This window comes from Dipodomys merriami, unplaced genomic scaffold (assembly GCF_024711535.1).
Source record: "Dipodomys merriami isolate MVZ:Mamm:240054 unplaced genomic scaffold, mDipMer1.0.p SCAF_97, whole genome shotgun sequence".
NCBI lineage: Eukaryota > Metazoa > Chordata > Mammalia > Rodentia > Heteromyidae > Dipodomys > Dipodomys merriami.
In genome coordinates, this window is record NW_027206590.1 from 3,710,318 (window position 1) to 3,727,500 (window position 17,183).

Here is a 17,183-nt window from a genome sequence, read left to right on the forward strand (position 1 = left end):
GCTCTCTTTAAAAGCCATTTATTAAATGGCTTATTTAAGTATGTACATCTTAGTTTTAAAAGATCTGTTTGATTCTCAGTTCATCCTACTTTGCATTTTTTAAATCATGCAATTTTTAATGACCTTAAAATAATCTGTGCTCTCTGTTAACCATGGAGCTTTTTTTTTAATTGTCTTACTTGTTTTGTCCTTTCCAGAGTCATGTCATTGAAACTCTACTGTACACAGACTTCTTAGATTTATACTTCCACTCAGGAACATGTATTTAAGTTCATCTCCTCTAGCCTTCTTCATGGCTTAATGACACATTCTTATTTAGCACTGACTAATATCCCATCCATTGTCTAGATGCAGCTTAATTTATCCCCTTCCAAAGAACATCTTGCTTGCTTCCAGTTTTGGCAATCATGAATGAAGATGTTATAAACATAAATATGAAAATGTTTGTGGGAGCATGTCCTCTACTCATTTTAGAGATCAATAACTAAGCAGCATGACTGCTGGATAAGATGGTAAGAATGGTTTAGGTTTTTAAGAAGCCATTGAAGTGAAAGCACCATGTGGCATCTCTCCAGCCAGGAATGGAGGGTTCCTGTGACTGCACGTCCTCTCCAGCAGTCCATGTTATGTGTTCTGAATTTTGACCATTCTAACAACTATGTAGTAGCATCACATTATTGTCTTGAGGTACATTTCTTCAGTGTCACATAACTTAGAGCAGGTGGTCAAAAATCTCTTTTTACCAGTGATATATCTTCTTGAGTGAGGTGTCTGAAGGTTTCAGACCGTTTTTTTTTTGTGCATTTGAACTTAGTGCCTCACACTCTCTCTTGACTTTTTCCACTCAAGGATGGAACACCACCACTTGAGCCACACTCTAGTTCTAGCTTCTTACTAGTAAAAAAAAAATTGGAGGTGAGAGTCTTACAGTTTTGTCTGCCCAGGCTGGCTTCCAAACATGATCCTCAGATCTCAGCCTCTTCAGTAGCTAGGATTATGGACATGAGACACCGGACCTGGCTGGCCTCTAATCTTAAAAAAAAAGGTAATGATTTTTTATTGACATAATAATTGCTCATATCTAAGAAACATGATACAAGTAAATCACCTGGAAAAAAAAAAGTATTTGCAATGTAGTCACCCTGCCCAAATGGCGAGTTTAAGTTGTTGGCTCTGCTAACAACTCCAAATTAATCATCATTTAATGTATAAATGAATCAAAAACTTTTTTCTGATATTGAGCTCCTACTTTGTATTTTTATTATACATTGTTTAGTTCTTGCATTTTAAATTCCACTCTTAAGTTTTCTTCCAATAATTCTATTAGTTAAAGTTCAGAGGGTTTCGTCTTGCCTCTGTCATTTCTGTTGAATTTTGTTCTTTGGCTTGATTTTTCATTTGTATGTTTTCCTTTTTAAATTTAGATATCCTTTTCAATGCACCTTCAGCTTTGAGAACCCTATGGAGTATTCACCAAACATCTTTCTTTGCAAAGAGATTTCCATTCCCTATTGACTAGGGCACTCCCATGCTTTAGGGGAGGGAGGGAAGTCTAAGAACCCCAATTCCTAATAAGGAGATGCTGTGGTTGCAAATGCCCAGGGGAGATACTCTTTCTTCCTCCCAAAGCTCATGCAGAAACATACATACTTCTTCTTTTTGTCTGTTGTGAGCAGAGACTTTTTCTCTCACATTATTTTATCTATACTGTAGCTCCTTAGGGGTTTGAGGTTTATTCAGGGTCTTGTTCCAACTTCCACCATTGAAGGACCAAAGGACTTCTTCTTTTTCCCAGAAGCTATTAAACCCAAAACCTCTGGATGAGTGAGCATAGAAGATGCTTCCAGGATATTCTGCATGGGTGTTCAAGAGTGTCCCTATGGCTTTAATTTACAGATATCCTCTGTTTAAAATCCCTGAAGATATATTTTATCTTCTCAGAAGCTCAGATATATACTTGAAAGAGATGCTGCATTTTATCCATCATTTCCAACTGATGTGGTTTTTTTTAATTCACAAGATTTTCAAATAGTTTCCAGAGAGAGACAGATAAAGAGATATTTTGTCTGCTTTCCGTATTTCAAATAGAACTCAAAATCATGGTCCACTAATAATGTATTCTTAGCTTCCCCAGCATTATTAAGCATTCATTGTTTTCTTAATTTAAATATCTTTCCTGTCATCCAAAGGAATTTATTTTGTTTTCTTTTGTTTCTTGCAGAGGGAATAAAACGCAAGTGAATTCAGCCCACCATCTTGACCTAATTTTTGATGTAGGTTTTGAAGGTTGCCAGGTGGAATTCAAGACCAAGGCCAGTCCATGCAGAGGCAAGACAATCATAAAACATACTTTCCTAGGGGACAATTAAAGCTTAAGTAGAGCTGGAGAGCACTGTCCATTAGGACAGAGATGAAAGAGTAATCTAAAATGGGCTTCAAGGACATGTGTACAGATCTTGCATGATATAACAAGGAATCTGGCTTTTGCCAGGTATCAGCAAGAGAGCTGCATTTATTTGTTATTTACTGGGTGGTAGACACTATAATGGATATTTTACCCAGGAACTGCTGATTCTCTACATTTTATAAGTGAAGCAATGTGAGTTTGGGTGGAACTAAGTTCCATACAAGTCCTAGGAATCAAGGCCTGGCTTCTGTCTGAATGACCATGCTCATGAAATTCAATCACTTTCTACATTAAGCTCTGATCAAGTAAAAGTATGTCAGTAAATGTTTTTAAGACAAATATGAAGCTACAAAACTGATTATTCTGGAAGGTTCCTCCATTGGCCAGGCAGCACAAACAGGGAAGGAATTACACATTATTCTCAGCTGTTTGTCCTACAGAAAGTTATAACTGGGGAAACAAAGAGAAAAGCAAGTGGGGAGCCCTACAGAAGAGAGAGAACACCATTTGTTTCACATTTCAAGAGCTGAGAGGCCATTAGAGGGAGAGCTTTATGCCTTTTAAAAGGTACAGTTGTATAGCTGTGGGAGACATGGGTTACAGAGAGTCAAAAGCACAGAATGATGTCTTACTGGCTTATTATCATTATTTATAAGAGTAGAATACATGGACCTCCTTGGTTGGGGAGTAGAAAAGAGGAATATAGGATTGTCTGAACAGATTAGTTCTTGGAAAACCAGCTGAGAAGAGTGCCAGCCATATTGTCTTTCTGAAGGAGACAGGAAGGGAGGAGACATGTAAAGTGCAGATAGAATACAAAGTAGCTGGGAAATGGAAGCGAGTAGAAGGAAAAGTGGGATTTTAAAAAAGAAATAGAAAATTAAATGGCAAAGAAAAATGTTTGAATCATTTTGCCTCTGTATCTGCCTTGTCCTGCTGGTTCATTAGAGCTGCCGTAACAAAATACCGTAAGCCAAGTAGCTCATATAAACAATGGAACGTTTATTTTTCTCAGTTTTGGAGGTTGAGAAGAAGTCCAAAAATTCAAGCACAGACTGACTGGCACTAGGTAAGGGACCTCCTTTGTAGTGCACAGATGACAACTTCTTACTATGTCTGATCATGGTGTTGGGGTGAGCCCGTTCTCTGGAGTTGCACTTACACTGGCACCATAGATGTCCCCTCCCCTCTATTTCCCCTTCCAAAAGTCCCTACCCCTAAAACCACCACCTTGGTAACTAGCTCAACATACAGACTTTTTGAAGACTACAACATATCTTGGCACTAAATCTGGCATGCTGTCACATCTTATCCACTCTCTTCTTTATGTTTCTGTTTATGCTTCTCATGTCATACTCTGGACTTCCATCTTAAGTCTTTGTTCTTCTCTTTTTGTTTCCAAAGGTCTTTGGGATCTAACTGTACTCCACCAAGGAAAGCATTAAATGCCTACAAAGTGCTGGCCCAAGTCCCCAAGGGACAAAAACATGGTTCAGCTTAAGAGGAAAAGGAGATACAACATGGAATCGGAGCAGATTTTTGTCTACTGATTTGGTTACCAGGCATCAAAGAGGATTTATTCACTTATTCAACAAAAGTTTGATGAACATATACTAAGTTGTGGACATTGTTCTATATAGTAGTGAGTAGCCATGAATATATGCTCTCCATTGTTGATATTCTTATAGGGGTAGCTAGACAATGAACAAACATACATAGTATGCCAATTAGCCATAGAGAAATGATGGAAAATAAACCAGAGAGTTTGGGAGGAGCTGCTATGTAGAGAAGGCATTTGGAAGAGAGCTTGGCAGGGAAAGACCACATGAGCAGAGAGCTAAAAGAAGTAAGAATGAGCCATGTGGCTTGTAGAGGACAGAACCAAAGCCAAAGCTCCGGTAATGTGCTGTACATTAAAGCTCTGGCAAAGAATTTTATGTCATCAGAACGCAGTGATCAGAGCAGAGTATTGGAAATGAGGTTAAAGAGCCAGCAAAGGGAGAATAATTTAGTCTTAGTGCCAACTATAAGGTTTTAGAGCATTAATGGGTGATATGGCAAGCCATTTGAAGCTTTTGAACAGAGAAGTGAAATATTCTGAGATGTTTCTAAAGGATCTCTCTGGGAGCTATCTGGAAAATAAATTGTGGGGGATAAGGTCTTAAGTGGGAAGGCTGGTTAGGAATTAAACAATATTCCAGAAGAAAGATGATGGTGTCTTGGGTCAAGATCATATCAGTAAGGGTGTTGAAAAATGTTTGGATTATGGACATATTTTGAAGTTAGAGCTAACTGAATGTCTAAAAAGATTGGATATGGGGTATGTGATGAAGTATAAAGCATGATTTCAACCTTTTTTTTTGGTCTTAACAGTTGGCATAATGGATTTGCCAGAGACTGGGGTACTGGAGATGGAAGTGAAGATATGGAGCTCAATTTTAGACATGAAAACTATGAGATAAGCAGATGGAAATGATGGATAGTTACTTGGATATATGAATCTTGGAAGGAAAGAGGCCCAGGTTTCAATTATAGCTGGGAATATGTCAAAGAAGAAAGTATTAGCTATCATCACAAAATGAACTAAGATCACTGACAAGTGAATGTTTTTAGGGGGAAAGAAAAGAAGTGGTCAAGGCCTGATTTTTTTTGGATGAGGGGAGCACAAGTCTAGCATAGGATCATCAGGAAGTAGAGAGAAACTAGCCAAGGAAGTAGAGAAACAACTGGTGAGTGAGTTGCCAGCATTGTGCAGCAAACAGAGGTGAAAGGAAGGAAAGTATGTTACCAGATTGAACCAAGCCCATTCTGACACCCTGGCTCTCTGACATTCTCTTAATCCCTGTAACATGAGATCACATGAGGACAACACTCTTGGTATAAATGTTGGGTGACTTCCAGGTAGATATGCTGTCACTCATCTTTCCAAAAAGACATGATGTGGCAGGAGAAAAAGAGCAAGACTCAGAAGGGATCTGAGATGACAGTGGGTTGTGATGCCATACAAATCAGCCTTGTAAGACACCCCAAATAATTCGGAACTGGCTCAAAAAGATCATTGACAATAATCAAGGCACTAGGAACTTAATTTGGGAATAAAATAGGAGTTTGATTAAATCCTGAAATTGTGAACAAAGAGGGAGATAGATTTGATTACATAAAGCATTTAAATTTTCTGCAAAGTAAAAAAAGAAAAACTTAAATCAAGAGTGTCAAAGATAACAGTCTAAAGAAGTATTTACAAACTTATAAAAGGAAAGGGTTTTTTTTAACATACCAAAAGTTTTACTCAGGGAAAAGACCAACAAGAAGTTTGAAAAATGAGTAGCCAAAACGTACGTGTGTGTGTGTGTGTGTGTGTGTGTGTGTGTGTGTGTGTGTGTGTGTGTGGCCAATCAATGAGAGAAAGGATGCTAAATCTCACTCCAAATTTACAATGCAAATACAAGCAATGAGATATCATTAATCATCTTTCTCAGTTGCAAATACTGAAAAGACTGATAATCTTCACTTTTGTCAAGGGTAGAGAGAAACAAAACCACACGCATTGTTGGAAGAAGTGCAACTGAGACCTTTTAAGGAGTAATTCATCAATATCAATAAAAATGTTAATAAATTTTATAATAGTTTTAAATTTCCATAAAACTTGAGAAGATAGACTCCTCTTATTTTGGGCATCTTCTATTACTATGAAGGCAAACAGAAATGATCACTGGAACAAGAAGAAAGTAAATTCCCCTACTGCAATCAGTAACGGGTTACTCTTCCCTGCCAACAATGTGTGGAATGTATTCTTCCCATATCCTCCCACCCTTACAACCAGGACAAATCTGCCAAGAGCAGAAAGAACACTGGGAAGTCCCCAAAGACGAACTGGAGACAAACATGTTACCCACATCTTATAAGAAGAAGAAATCTCTTAACACATAAGGAAGGATTCCTTTAAAAGTACCAGACCCAGGTACAAATGGAAAATTGCTAGACCCTCCTCCACCCCAGCAACAAGGTACAAGGTCTACTTTTAAATTAATCTGGGGGCAACCTAGTCTTTTTTAATTAGTGATGATCCCTTCTCTTGGGCCGGGACTCCTTTCCCTTGGATTAAATCTTTCATCTGTGAATTTATGTTCTTTACTGTGGAGTCAAAAGTTCTTTCATGTCCAGTAACACTACCATTTGTGTGCTAAAATTAACGAACCAGTACGAATTCATTAATAGTCCCGAAAATTATTACTTACCTCAGATTTCCTTAGTTTTGACCATTTCTGTACCATTCATGCAGAATACCACGTTACATTTCATCGCCATATCTCCTAGGTGCCTACTGCCTATGACCACTGTACATCATTTTCACAGTTTTTAACCACCCTAAGAGTTTTGAAGAGATGTGGCTCAGTGTTTTATAGAATACTCCTCAACTGGGATTTGTTTTGGTGTTTTTTCCTCCGTCTTGACTGAGGGTCTGTGTTATTGAGAAAAGGATCAAAGAGGTGACATGCCATCTTCCCCATATCGCGCTTCAGGAGTGCATCCTCCCTGTGTGATTTCTCATCACTGATGCTGAACTTGATCATTGGTTTAAGTTAATGCTTTCCCTCAGCTTTTCTGTACTGGACTCTGAAAGGAAAGCCATTGTGTACAGCCCATGACAAAGGAGTGGAGGGGTTCTCTATCTCCTTGGTGGGGGATTGGCTAGGTAATAGAACTTAGCATCTTTTCTGCATAGGAGATTTTGGTCTTCTTCATTTATTTCCTTTCATCAATATACCTAGAGCTATTTATTTTGTTGCTGAAATTTTTTCCAGTTTTTCCTTTGTGTGTTTATTCAATTGGCTCCCGAGTCCCTTTGTAGCAGGTACTTAAACTGCTTCTGCTAACAAGCACCGACTCCCCACTTGGACCCATGAATCATCTGAAAGCAGACCAGAAGCATGGTTTATCTGTCTGCAGCATGGTTTTGTGTCATTTATTTTTGAGAGCCTTTCTCTCTCTTTGTTTCCCTCTGTGTGTTTGTATTGCTGTCTCTCTCTCTTCTTTGCAATTACCTTGGGATCCAAGGACAGAACTGATCAGATAACGTGTGTGTGTGTGTGTGTGTGTGTGTGTGTGTGTGTGTGTGTGTGTGTGTGTGTGTGTGTGTGTGTGTGTGTGTGTGTGTGTGTGTGTGTGTGTGTGTGTGTGTGTGTGTGTGTGTGTGTGTGTGTGTGTGTGTGTGTGTTGGAGCTGGGACTTGAGTTCATGTCCCAAGAACTATGCCTCACTTTCTCAAGACCGGCATTCTACCACATGAGTCACAGCTCTACTACCAGCTTTTTGATGGTAATTGGAGAGATCAGAGTCTCCCAGACTTTCCTGTCCTGGGTGGCTTCAACCCATGATCCTTAGATTTCAGTTTCCAGAGCAGCCAGAATTTCAGGCTGAGCCAGCTGGGCCTAGGTATCTAATAACATCTTTACAGTGGGACCTGCACCTTGGGAAAGGAATGGCAGAACCTCTCAAGTTCAGATAACCAGCCAGGCAGCAATGACTTCCTAATTGTGCACAGTGACCTCATGAGACCACTACCTACAGCTACTGGAAATATTGGACAAGAACTGTTTAATAGTGGTGCACACCCTCCGCCCTCCCCCCAATTCTTCCTCTATTTAAACCTAAAGCAGATTTCTCTATGAAACCAATTTGGCTAGCTCCTTAGGAGGCTGAGATCTGAGGATCACGGTTCAAAGCCACTCTGGGCAGAAAAATATGTGTGATCTTATCTCATTTAACCAGCTAAAAGCCAGAAGTGGAGGTATGGCTCCAATGCTATAGCGCCAGTCTTGAGTGAAAAAGCCAACCAAAAGCAAGAGGTATTGAGTTTAAGATCCAGTAGTGTCCCAAAGGAAAAAAAAAGCAGAAAAATCCACTTTGCTTGTTTTTGAATACTATAGGAAGTTTTAGGATCATTTGTATAGATACTATTATAGATTCAGAAGAATTTATTTCTCTCAGTAGGCTTTATTCTTTTTATTAGAAAATGAGGGAGAATGATGAAAGGGATGACATTGATCAAGATGCACTGTATTCATAGACTTATTTGTTGAATGGAAATTCCTTTGTAACATACCTAAAGATAACTAAAAAGCTGGGTGCTGGTGGCTCATGCCTATAATCCTAGCTTCTCAGAGGCTGAGATCTGAGGATCACAGTTCAAAGCTGTCTGGGCAGGAATATCTGTGAGACTCTTATTTCCAATTAATCACTAGAAAACTGGAAGTGGCACTGTGGCTCAAGTGGTAAAGCATTAGCCTTGAGCTGAGGAGCTCAGGGACACCACCCAGGCCCAGAGTTCAAGCACCACAACTGGAAAAAAAAGATAACTAAGAAAAGACAAGAAAATGGTATTAGAAGCCAAGACCAGAGTAGAAAGCAAGCTCATTATCAGCTGTGGAAGATGGTCTAGTTTTTTACAAAACCAACAGCAATGCTACAAAATTATCTGTAAGACATACTACTATGCATGAACAAAATTTATTTATAAATTTATTTATCATATTGAAAAAATGAACTGCTCTACCTAAAACCAGGGTTGTGGAATATGACAAAATAATCTAAATGTTCAGACCAAGTGCATGGAAGGATGTGGAGACAGGCAACACTGACCTCAGCAACTCTGGAAAATGAATGGAGTCTATAAGACTGAATGCACCATGAACTTCTCATAATCTTGATAAAATAGATTTTTCAGGAGGTGTCAGTTAACAAACCTCAAGCCACTAAACATCTAAATTCAACTGCAGCTGGACAATGAAGTACATGGACTGCTAGAGTGGAAAGTTACAAATTGACAAAGGGAGAAATTGAGAGGGATCCATGGAATAAGGGATGGAAGTTGGAAGTGACAGCTGTTTACATCAGGAATGCAAATAGCAATGTATATATGAAAGCAATGCATACATTTTCTTATTCTTTCAGCTGAGAAGAGCTAGGAAAAGAAACAAAACAATGGCAATGGCCTTGTCTTCCACTCTGGCCTTGGCTTCTAATGCCATTTTCTGCGCGCGTGCGTGTGTGTGTGTGTGTGTGTGCATGTATGCATGTGTGTGCTTCTGTGTGTGTGTGCATGTATGCATGTGTGTGCTTCTGTGTGTGTGTGTGTGTGTGTTCATGTACTCATACGGGGCTTGAACTCAGGCCTCACATTCTTGCTCAGCTTTAGCCACTCCTGCTAGCGCTCTACCACTTGAGCCACATCTATACTTCCCACATTTTGCTGGCTAATTAAGAATTTTATGGCTTTGTCTGCAGGCTTTATGGCTGGCTATGAACCTAATTCTCAGATCTCAGCTTCCTGAGTAGCTAGTATTTCAGGGGTGAGTATCTGTTCCAGCATGAAAAAATTCCATCTCGGCTGGGAATGTGGCTTAGTGGTAGAGTGCTTGCCTAGCATGCATGAAGCCCTGGGTTCAATTCCCCAGTACCACATAAACAGAAAAAGTTGAAAATAGTGCTGCGGCTCAAGTGGTAGAGTACTAGGGATAGTACCTAGGCCCTGAGTTCACGATCCAGGACTGGAAAATAAAATAATATGACAGGACACAAAACAAATTGATCTCTAATAATTCCTATATCTCCATTGTATGAGTCTGGGGCTGATGATTGGTTTGTCTTTTCAGACTAGGTTTTTCTCTTCACATTATTTTTTTGTAGCTAGGTTGCATCAGGTAGTAGGACTAGGGATAAAGAGATGTCTATAGTAAAGGTAAAGATCAACTGGTTGGGAGTGGACTTGGTTTAAAATTTCTTTGGTGTAGGCATCAGAGGCCTCAACTTCATCTGATGCCCTTGTTTTCATCCTGAATCTGGTTTTGGACTTCTCCACGGACTCCCTTGCAGACAGACTCTGCCTTCTATCTTGTTTAGCTATAATCCATCATTTTATATAGTTACTCTGATGGTGGTGGTGATGTGTGTGTGGCGGGGAGGGACACATTCAGTCTCCTAGTGGGATTGATTTTGTGGCTGAGATCTTCACAAGTGTTTTGCCAGTTGTGTAATTTTCTCTATTATCCCCTACTCCATCCTAACTCCTAATATTCTCCATATAGTTACTGGAAGCTTAAAATGCGTTTATGATATACTTTTTTCCCCTCCTTAAGAGATTGGAAGACCAGCAAGAGGTGCAATAGGAAGAATTCCCTTCTTCCATCCAACTAACATGAGGTTCTACAGTCATTTCCCTGGAAAACAGGCTTTTCTGAAAATGGAAGAATTTCTAGTTGTATTTTCACAATAATTGGCTTCCCTTCTCCCTGTTGGAAACAGTGAGACTCGGGGGAGCCATTGGAGCTAAATATAATAGAAGTGTGGGATTTCCCGGGTCTTTCTCCCCCTCACCCCACTCCATACTGCCAGGTTAAATGTTCCCACATGCATGGCCCCAGTAGCTTTCACCCTCAACTGTGTCCTCTGAATCTACACGTCTGTCCAGATTTTTCAGCTGGTATTTTGCTCTTGAGTAGATCCAAGAAAAGCCATCAATTTTCCATGTTCTAGCTTTTCACTGAAAGGTAAGACTAATAAATTCTAAACTCTAAATTAGTTAGAAATTTCAATTAAAATTCAAACTATGACTTAGGTTAACCTTGTAATTCTTTTTTCCAGAGTTTATAATACTACAAATGTGATTCCATAAGGATGCAGGGTATATGGACAGAGATACTCATTGTAATACTGTTTAAAACACTGAGAAGTTACACTCAACTGTTCACCAGTGGGATAATGGTTAAATACCTTACAGTTTAATTACAGAAGGTGATTTTGTATATGGAAGAATAGCTGTGTCGTCCTCTTATATGGAATAAGAAAGATGAAATAAGAATATCTTTTCAGACAATCTCATTGCCTATGTAGAAAGTGAAGAAGAATTGAAAAAAAAGTTCTGGAACTAATAAGTGATTATGTCAAGATTTCAGGATTCAAGTTTAATATTCAAAACTTCATCACTTTCTTATATACCAGAAATAAAGATCTGGAATCTGAAGTTAAAAGCCCTATACATTTACATTAGTATCCCCAATTAAATATTTATGCATAAATCTTATAAAATATGCAAACAATCTATATGAGGAAAATTATAAAACACTGATAAAAGAAAACAAAGGACAGCCAAATAAATGGACAGGTATTCTGTATTCATGGAGAGAAAGGCTCAATATCATCAAGATGTCCCTTCTTTTCAACTTGACCTATAGATTCGACACAATCAGATACAGAATGTTATTTATGTGTATTGACAAACTAACTCTAAAACTTAGATGGAGAAGCAGAAGTCCCAGAATTCCAAAGAACACTGAGGAAGAACAAAGTGAGAAAACTGCTGACACTAAGATTTACTAATCCCCCCCTAAAAAACTTTACTAAATACTACAATGATTGAGGCAATGTCTACGCAGTAGCCAAGGAATGGGAACAACCAAAATGTCTATCAACTGATGCATGATGAAGGAAATATGGTTCTTAAATTTCATGGAATTTTATTTAATCATAAAAAGATAAGTTCTATCACTTGTGATAATATGGATAAAACTGGAAGCCATTATTTTAAGTGAAATAAACCAGAAAAACAAATATTATATGATCCCACTTATATGGAAAATCTAAAATAGTTGATCATATATATGTGCATCTGACCCTGTATTTGTTTACATATATGTTTATATTCTAGGTCCAACAAGCACATAAGAGAAAACATGTGCCCTGTGTCCATCTGAGCCTGTTTTACCTCATTCGATAGGACTCTTTCCCAGATCCATCCATTTCCTTGCAAACGATGTAATTTTATTCTCCTAGAAAGATGAATCTCTCTATATATATTCATATGTGAATATATTCATATATAGAGAAATCTATATTTATAGATAGTGATACAGATATATCTCTATATATAATTTTCTTGATTAATTCATTGATTAGGCCATCTAGTCTATTTCCATAACTTGGCTATTGTGAATAGTGCTGCAATAAGCAAGGTTATGCAGGTATCTTTATCGTATCCTAACTGTGGTTCTTAGGGATAACTTCCCAAGAGCGATACCTTTGAACAATTAACAAAAAGCTCAACAAAAATGCCTATAAGGAAGCTTAAATATGTCTTGACAAAAGATGCACTTAGTCTCCACTAAAAAGAGATAGGTAGATGAAAATAAAGAGGAATCGTGGGCAAAAGCAGTCTTAATACTCGATGTATATGTACTAAATGGAATAAAGGAACTAGATGAGTGGAGAAAAGACAGGGGGAAGGTGAAAAGTGAGGAGACTAATGGGGGGGGACTCTGATCAAAATGCACCATATACGTGTTAAGTTGAACCCCTCCCCTTGTGCATCTACTTGAACATAATTTTTAAATAGTTGCTCACATAGAAATCAAGAATACAGTGCTAGAGGATGGGAAATTAGTTCAGAAGGCTTTATATTACAAAACATAAATAAGTTCTCATTTTCTATTGGATAGAGGGTTCACTATAGATAATAATATATATTTCCCAAAAGAGTTAGAAAAATGTTATTTGAATATTTCACTAAAAAGCAATGATGATTTTGTGGATAGATAGTTCACCATGAATTGAGGATAAGCCAATGTATACACGTATCAAAACATTACATTATCCCATAAATATGAAAAAGTTTTAGATTCCTAATAGTATTCTATAGGTCAAATAAAAGGTAAATACAATAGTGGAATAGATTATAAAAACTACAATTAGATCCATGGAAATATAGCCAGCTAAACTTTGACCTGGGACAAAAGCACTGAAATAAAAAATAATAGTCTTTTGGGGAAATTATGCAGGAACTACCAGACATTAAATGCAAAAAATAAAAATCATTCACAAAAATTAACACAAAACAGATTAGTTTCCAGACCTAATGGACTAGTTATAAAATGCAAATCTACAGAACTCTTAGAGAATAGAGCAGAAGTTTTGATGAGCTTAGATTTGACAATGATTACTTATAAATAGGATTGCATTAAAATTTAAACTACTATCCTGTGAGAGACTCTAAAGAGAGAGCAAGAAGATAAGTCACAGATTGGAAGAAAATATTTACAAAAGGCTTAGTAAAGGACTATACAAAAAAAAGTTAAAACAAAAATAAGAAAAAAAAATACTGAGCAACAGGTCAGAACAAAGAAGATATCAAAGAACAAATGGATGGTAAGTAAGCACATGAAAGGATGCTTATGGGGGAAAACTACAAACTTACCAGAATGGGAAAACCTGACAGTGTCAATTGCTGGTGAGGGTGTAGAGCAATGGGAATACCTATTCCTTGTGGTAGGATAGAAAATGCTTCCACCGCTTTGGAAAGCAATCTAATACTTTCTCCTAAAACCCTCACATGTCGCCCAGCATTATGGTTTGTTTTTACCCAAATGAGATGAAAACCTTGCACATAAAGCTTACAGCAACAGTATGTGCATGTCTAAACCTGTCCTTCAGTTAGTGACTGGATAAACTGTGGAATCTTCTTCCAATAGAATATTATTCAACACCAAAATAATAGGAGCTATCAAGCCCTGAAAAGACATGGAGGAAAGTGCAATGCTTATAACTAGGTGAAAGAAAGTAATTTGAAAGGGCTACATCCTTTATGATTTTGACAATATGACATTCTGGTAAAGGGAAAAGAGAGGAATGAGTAAAAAATAAGTGGTTCCTGGGGATTGGGGAGGAATGGATGAATAGGCCGCACACAGAGTTTTAGGGTAATGAATCTATTCTGTATGACAGTATAATGTTGGATTCATGCCATTAAACATTTTTCAAAATCCAAAGAACTCACAGCACACAAAGTGGGCCCTAATATGAAGTATAGACTTAGGTTGATAATGATGTATCAATGTCAGCTCTTGGATTGCCGTGGTAGTACAGGAGACTGCGCATGTGTAGGACAGGATGGTGTATGGGCAAGCTCCATATTTCCCACTCAGTTTTGCTGTCAAAGTAAATTTGTCCTTAAAAATAAAGCCTATGAGAAATTTTTAAATATTTGTATATTATATATAACAATGAAGCATCTCTTCTTTTGCATGTTAGAAAAAGTAATAGGTCCTCCAGATGCAGAGATGATTCTCTACAGTCCACACCATTACCAGGAACCATGAGTACCCCACCAAGGACATCTACCTCCCCCTATGAGAACGGCATCTGGCTGGGAGCCCCTTCCTCTACATGAGAAACATGCCATTTTTGAAAAGGAAAAAGGAATCTGATACCTTTTTACCACTCATCTCTGGAAGTAGGAGGCAGCCCAGTCCTGAAGCAGTGAGCAATGACAAACTCAGCATTCCAGCTAAATTCCAGTCCAGCTCATGGCCAACCAACACAGCACTATCCTTCTTTACACAGATGACATGATCCTGTATTTAAAGACTGGATTCCTCCCCCAAGTTACTTGAGCTGATATGAAACTTTGGCAATGTAGCAAAGTATAAAATTCACTCATAAAACCAGTAGCTTTTCAGTATGCCAACAATGAGAAGATCAAGACTGACATCAGGAAAACAACTCCATTTGTAAGAGCCTCAAAAAAAATAAAAACCTAGGAATTAACCAAAGATGTGAAGGACCTTTATTATGAAAACTTTAAAAATCTGAAAAAGGAAATTAAAACAGACTTAAGGAAATGGAAAAACCTTCCGTGCTCCTGGATTGGAAGGATTAACATTGCAAAATAGCAGTACTGCCCAAAGAAACACAAATTTTATGCAATAACCATCAAAATCCTAATAACATTATTCAATGACATATAGAAAGCAATCCAGAAAATCTAAAAGAATAATAAAAGACCTTGAATAGCAAAAACAATCCTTAGCAGGAATAACAGTGTTGGAGGAACATCAATACCAAACATCAAATCATGTGACAAAGCCATAGTAATAAAAACAGCTTGGTAATGGCATAAGAATAGGCTTGAGAACCAACAGGACAGAATAAAAGATCCAGAAATGAACCCACAGACCTATAGCCACTTAATATTTGATAAAGAAGCCAGAAACACAGGTTGGAAGACAGACAGCCTCTTCAACAAATGGTGCTGGCAAAATTGGCTATACACATGCAGAAAACTGAAACCAGATCCTTATTTATCACCTTGTCACAAAATTGATTCTAAATGGATCAAATACCTCAATGTAAAGCCAGATACCATGAAAATATTACAAGATGGGGAGGAGAACTACTAGGACTCCTAGGCATAGGTCAAAAATTCTACTTCTGGGCATTTATCCAGTGAATAATAAACCAGGCCACATTAAGGCTACCAGCACAACTATGTTCATTGCAGCATTATTTACCATAGAAAAGACAGAATCAACCCAGATGTCTCTCAATGGACAAATGAATCAAGAAAATATGGCATATATGCACAATGGAATTCTACTTATCCATCAGAAAGAATGATACTGTATCATTCACAAGAAAATGGAAATACTTAGAAAAAATTATAGTAAGCAAAGTAAGCCAGACCCAACGAAACAAAGGTTGCATATTTTCCTTCATTTCCTCATTTGTTGTACCTAGAATGTGTGTATAAATCCACAAGTAAACATGCTGGATAGTAAAAGATAAAAAACATATACCTGGACATGATAAATTGTATGGGAGCCTAGACATTCACACAGTTTAACCAAAAGAGGATATTCTTAGGAGAGGATCCCCAAGGCTCAATAGCTATGTCAATATGATTTTTATAAAATGATGTTTATCAAAACGAACCCCAAGAAATGAAAACAAGAGGTTTTATGTTATTTGCTTCTTTTTTTCCTTTGTTGCTGTTTTTGTTTTCTGTATTTTGTACAGATAAATGTAAGTTTATCTGTTTGAGGGAGAGTGAGCAGAAGCACAGAAATAGTAGGACAAAGGGGGAAAATGCAGCAGTGATGCTCACTAGATACTATGTTGAAAATGAACTATACAAGTTGTAGGGGCGGAGGTAGGGAAAGAAAAACTTGGAGAAAAGGAGGGAAGAGGTAACACTGTTCAAAAAGATATGTACCCCTTACCTGACTTACATAACTGAAACCCCTCTGTATATTACAGTTACAAGAACAAATAAAGATAAATAAGCCAGGCACCAGCGGCTCACGCCAATAATCCTAGCTACTCAGGAGGCTGAGATCTGAGGATCAAGGTTCAAAGCCAGCCCAGGCAGGAAAGTCCATGAGACTCTTATCTCTAATTAACCACCATAAAAATGGAAGTAATGCTGAGCCTCAAAGTGGTACAGCACTAGCCTTGAGCTGAAGAGCTCAGGGACAGCACCCAGGCCCAGAATTCAAACCCCATAACCAACAAAATAAAATAATAAAACATCCATTTCCTCTAAGGCTCAAGACAGCACTACTCACTCCAGCCCAGTCCCATGCTTTGAGAATCCCAGAAATATGCTCCATCCAAGACATAACATAACAGCAATTTCTTTGTCCCTCCTGCTGGAACACGGTTGATTATTTTGAGAGTATGATTAGAAAAAAAGTCAATCATTTTTCTCGTATGGGTAAAAAATAAAATCAAGCAAGGAATAAAATCTACCTCATTTCTTGTCTTAGGTAATACTGGTTTTCTTCTGGCCAGAAAAATCCAGGGATTACTGGATGAGTTCTGGAATGAGTTGCAGCCAGGATGCCTGCCTCTCCTCCACTCTTTAGGCAATCAGGCTTGTCCTTTTGTTCTATAGCAATTTTGAAATCTTTTCTTGAGTCTGCTTAGTGCCCAGGCATGACTACTGAAA